Below are 5,913 nucleotides of genomic sequence, written 5' to 3'. Positions count from 1 at the left end.
TGGTGCAGAGGAACTTGATTATCCATATGTAGAAGCCTGAAAAGAGACTCCAACATCTCTTACACTATGTGAAAGTGAACTCACAGTGAATTAAAATGTAATCATAAGACCCAAACCCAAGTAAACATAGGGAAACTCTAAATATTGTCAACACACAATAGCTTTTGGGTAAGATTCCAATAGCAATAGTCACAAAAATAAAAACAGAGACATTTGAGTATATCCAACTAAGATACTTCTTCACAACAAAGTAAACATCAGAGTGTAGATACAATGAACAGATGGCAGGAAAAATTAAAACTCTGAATGTTTACAGATTTCCAGAACATTTACATGAATTGGAAAAACTCCAAAAAATACAGTGAAGAAACAGGCAAGGATCTGAATAGACATTTCTCAGAAGAAATGTACATGGTCAAAACATGTGAATATGCCCAATGTCACTAGCCATTATGTAAATATAAATCAGAACACCATATCAGTCTCCAACACCTGTGGGAGAATACAACACTCAGGTGTTTGTGTGTGCAGCAAGTGGGTTTAGAGGACCCTGTTCACCTCTGGAGAGCAGAGTCTACAGGGAGGTAAAGAAACCTTACTGCGCAGGGGCATGCTAATCTTCTCTGTATCGTTCCAATTTTAGTATATGTGCTGCCGAAGCGAGCACATGTGCTGCCGAAGCGAGAAAGAGATGAAAAGAATTTATCTCAACTAGCCACTAATATTCAAGAAACAAGGTCTTCAGGAAAGCCAACTCAACTGACATTTTCATGTCATTGTTAAATAAAGGAAAAATTATCTAGGTTCAGCAATACGTAGTTTATAAGAGAAAGACTACAGAGTAATTTCCTTGGCATAGAATTAACTTTGTCTTTTTTTTTTTTTATCTATGAGGGCTTGCTATCACCACCACACACCCACATCCCATATACAAATGTCTGGCTTGAGTGGTAGCTTCTCTGCTTTGAGGCAAGTTTCTGCTAGTGTGCACCCTGGGAGGAGACGGAGGATGGCAGAAGTGCTTGGGTCCCTGCACCCAAATGGGACATCCAGAATGAATTCCCAGTTCCTGGTTTTGGCTTGGTCAAGCTTTGGCTATTGCAAGTGTCTGGGGAGTGAAGCAGTGGTTCCCTCTTCCTGTCACTCTGCCTTTCAAATCAATAACTGTTGTTGGTAATGACTAATAATGATATTCACTGATTGTCAAATTTTGAATCTATTAATTATAGACAATTTCTCTTTGTATTTTTAAACTTTCATAATGTTCTGTAGCCAATTTCATCACTAGAAATAAAAACTTTTCCTCAAAAAAAAAAAAAAAAAGAAACCTTACTGCTTTCCTAATGTGCTTATTAAGTTCTTGACCAGCGCCTGTTAGTCTTGCCACAAACTTTCTAGTCTTACTACTTTCCTTCTTCTTCTTCTTCTCTGTGACTTGTAAAATAGTATACATTCTATATACTGTGGATACTTTTGATTTATTTTATTCCTTCGGTCTCCTATGAAGTTCCTCCACAAAAGCACAGCCCTCAAAATATTCATTCATTTATGCAGTCTGCAGATTTCATGAGCTACTAAATTCCAAGTAGTATGTTAAAGGCAAGATCTGGGCCTAAGAGAAAAGTGGTCTAAATTCTGTGCCTAGAAGAGGATTTGGGACATAGTAGAACTTCAGTGAAGTGCTATGTGAATGACATGCACTCATTAAATGAGTAATCTAAAGCATACACTTCATTTAAGCAACACAGCAGCCCTACTCACCTCAGGTAGAGCAATTGAGAGGAATAATGTGAACAAAAATAAGACATCAATAAGTTGAATAATAACAGAGAAAAAACAAAATGAGATAGATGCCAACATTACTGAGCTATTTTTGAGGAATTAAATTGATAGAGGGGCTGGCATTGTGGCCAAGTGGGGAAAGCTGCAATCTGTGAGGCCAGCATAACATCTGAGTTCCACTTTGAGTTTAGGAATCTCCACTTCCAATTTAGCTCACTGCTAAACACCTGGGAAACCAGCAGAAGATGGACGAAGGACTCAGGTCCTTGCCACTCATGTGGGAGACTTGGATGAAGCTCCTGACTCCAGCATGCCCCAGGCTCAACTGTTGAAACTCTCTGGGGTGTGAGCCAGCAGATGAAAGCTATCTATGTCTTTCCCTCTCTCTCTAAATCCACCTTTCAAATAATAAATATTTAATAAACAAATTAACTGATTTCAAAATACACAAAAACATGAACAATACTATATCATTTTTATGCCAAACTGATAAAAAATAACAAATGCTAGAGAGCACATGGGAAAAGAAAACCACCATATATGGTAGGTGAAAACACAAGTTAGTACAGATGTTATGCAGAACAGTATGGTCATTCCTTAAAAAGGATAAAAATTGGGGCTGGCGCTGTTGTGCAGTGAGTTAAAGCCCTGGCCTGAAGGGCCAGCATCCCATTTGGGTGCCAGTTCTAGTTCCAGCTGCTCTTCTTCCAATACAGCTCTCTGCTATCTCCTGGGATAGCAGTAGAAGATGGCCCAAGTCCTTGGGCCCATGCACCCATGAGGGAGACCCAGAGGAAGCTCCTGTCTCCAGGTTTCAGAATGGCATAACTCTGGCCTTTGTAGTCATCTGTAGAGAGAACCAGCTAATGGAGGACCTCTCTGTGTCTCTACCTCTATTGTAACTCTTTCAAATAAATAGCAAAAATTAAACTAAGATAAAAATTGACCTACCATGTGAGAGTTATCTTGCTCTTGGCTATATAGAATAAGGAAATTTTATTAGAAGGAAAGGAGGAGAGCATATCAAAGATACAGCAATTTTCCCATAACACAGCCACTATAACACAGTTCACTGCAGCCAGGATGTGAAACCAATCTAGCTGTCCATCAGTGAAAAACAATGGACAGGGCAACCTCTTTTAGATACAAAAAAAGAACAAAATATTATTAAATTAATTGAAATAAGCCAGAAGCAGGAACACAAATGTCACCTGGTCCTTGTCGCATGTGGAAGTGAAAGAAAATAATGGATCTGAACACAGAACTGTGATTACTAGAGGCTGAGAAGGGAAGCAGCTAGGGATAGAGGGGGATTGGATAATAGGTATCAAAAATCAAAGAGGCAGAAAGAACTTCTGGTGTTCCATAATATAATGAGATGACTACATTCAACCATATTAGGTTCTGTGTAAAGAACTGAAGGAGAGGAGCTGGTAGTCTCAAATCATGGAGAAGAATTAGAAACTGTAGTTGCTTGGGGGCCAGCATTGTGGCACAGTGGGCTAACACCCTGGCCTGAAGCACCAGCATCCCATGTGGGTACCAGTTCTAGTCCTGGCTGCTCCTCTTCTGATCCAACTCTCTGCTATGGCCTGGGAAAGCAGTAGAAGATGGCCCAAGTCCTTGGGTCCCTGCACCCAAGTGGGAGATCTGGAAGAAGCTCCTGGTTCCTGGAATCAGATTGGCAGAGCTCCGGCCATTGTGGCCATCTGGGGAGTGAACCGGCAGAGGAAGACCTCTCTCTCTCTCTGCTGCTACTTCTCTCTGTAACTCTGTCTTTCAAATAAATAACTCTTTAAAAACTTAATAAAACTGTAGTTGCTTAGCTTGATCACTTTTTACTGCATAAATGTGTGCAAATATTGCACTACACCCTGTAATAATGCATGACTAGGACACATTAATCACAAATTATTTCAATGAAATTTTAAAAATTAGAAGCATTTCTTTATATTAACAATGAACTATTTGAAAATGAAATTAGAGAAACATTTCCATGCATAGCAGCATAAGAACCAGGAACCAATGTCTTCAATGTTATCAGTGATGAATCAGATTCACAGCCCCCAGCACTCAGTTTTTGCCATATACTTTACCATGGCAATTGTGGGCATATAGTAGTAAATCAATGGACAGGAATCCTTTGTCTCTAAATCTGCTAAATAAATAAACAAGGAATTCATCAAAGAAAAAGAGATATCAATTTGGATGCCAGGCACAAAAACACATGCACTTGAGCTATCCTCCAGTTTGTGATGCCAACAAATCTTTCAGACATGTTACATTTTCAGAGACTTTTCTGTAATCTTGCTAAGCTTTCTGGAAATCTGCCTTATAGCAAAGGGTTTCCCAATTCCATTACACTCATGATTTTTCTTTTGTGTGATATATTAGTTTACCATCTAGAGATAATTTATGGTACAAAACTTTTCTATGCATGCATGTTTTCTCATTTGTGAGTCTATTCATGGGAATTGAAGACTGATTTATAACAGAAATACATTTTCCAAATTCATTGCATAGACTTTTGTTCCTTATGAATTCTCTGAAGTCTGTTGATGTCTAATTTCTGGCTAAAGGTTTTATTGTATTTACAGCATGCAAAGACTATCACCTTTTGTGAATTCTGTGTCTATACAAGCCTGAAATAAAGAAAATGTTTTTGCACAATCAGTATACGCCTAAGAAACCACCTGTGTCAATTCTCTGATGTACCATTGACTTCTGACTCTAATAATATTTATAAGCTTTCTCCTTTACATGAGTCTCTGTTGGATAGGATGTGATTTCCAGCAAAAGGTTTGTCACAATACTTACATGAATTTTGGAGAAAAGCTCTTCCACATTCATTATATTGTTAAGGTCTCTCCCTTGTTCAAATTCCATGATGGATTATGAGGCATTACCTATGTGAAATGACTTTCTCACATTTATTTCATTCATTAGATATATATGTTGTGCATTCTGATATAAGGAGAGATTTGGGCAGAGCTTTCCAACACTCATTACACCCATAAGGTTTCTCTCCCACGTGAATTCCCTGTTGTCTTATGAGGTATGGCTTCTAATTAAAGGGATTTTACTTTCAAAGGAGTTTTTCCCTATATGAATTTGATGATGTACAATGAGGGCTGAATTATGGTAAAAGGCTCTGAGTCATTACATTCATAAAATTGCTCCCCATGAGAATTCTTTTATGTTTGATGAGGTCTGATTTGCACCACAAAGGCTATTCACATGTATTATATTCATGCATTTCTCCCCTTGGTGAATTCTCTAATATTTCATGAGATATAACTTGCACAAAAAGGTCAAGTAGAAAATTCCCTGTGTGGATACTCTGATATCTTATGAGTTATGAAGTACAGCAAAGAGGCTTTCCACCATCCTTCCATCCATAAAACCTACCTAAATTGAGCAACAAAGATATAGAAAACCTAAACACACACATAACCAGATGGAAATGATACCAGTAATAAAGACCATCACTACCAAGAAAACCCCAAAACTGGAAGGCTTCACTGCTGAATTCTAACAGACATTTAAAGCACTAACTGCAATTCTTCTCAAGTTATTCAAAACAATTGAGAGAGAGGCGATTCTCCCAAATTCTTTCTATGAAGCCAACATCACCTTCATTCCTAAACTTGAAAAAAGTGCAACAAAGAAAGTAATTATAGACCAATTTCCCTGATGAACATACATGCAAAGATCTGCAACAGAATTCTGGCCAATTGAATCCAACAATGCATCAGAAAGATCATCCACCCAGACCAAGTGGGATTTATCCTTGGTATGCAAGGATGGGACCAAAGGCTTTTCCACAGTCATTTCATTTATAAGCTTTCTCCATGGTGTGAAGGCTCTGATACTTTCTGAGGTTTGACTTCTCAGCAAAGGTTTTTCCACAGTCATTGCAATCATAAGGTTTCCCCCAGTACAAATTGTCTGATGCTTTGTGAGCTTTGATTTCTCAGCAAAGGCTTTTCCACAATGATTGCATTCATAAGGTTTCTCCCCTCTGTGAATTCTCTGATGATTTATGAGGTTTGCCTTCTGGCCAAAGGATTTTCCATAGTAATTGCATTCATAAGGTTTCTCACCTGTGTGAATTCTCTGATGATTTATGAG

At 38.3% G+C, this 5,913-nt stretch overlaps 1 pseudogene; it reads right to left on the bottom strand.

The window, feature by feature from the left end:
• Nucleotides 1-599: 599 nt before the first annotated feature.
• On the bottom strand, nucleotides 600-667 carry LOC149120920 (U6 spliceosomal RNA; annotated as a pseudogene).
• Between the last annotated feature and the right edge of the window lie 5,246 nt (nucleotides 668-5,913).

The sequence above is a fragment of the Oryctolagus cuniculus genome, chromosome 18 (genome assembly GCF_051225735.1).
Source record: "Oryctolagus cuniculus isolate XC-2025 breed Fujian yellow rabbit chromosome 18, ASM5122573v1, whole genome shotgun sequence".
Lineage (NCBI taxonomy): Eukaryota > Metazoa > Chordata > Mammalia > Lagomorpha > Leporidae > Oryctolagus > Oryctolagus cuniculus.
The sequence above is the reverse complement of the archived record's forward strand: the minus strand, read 5'-3'. Positions and strand labels throughout refer to the sequence as shown.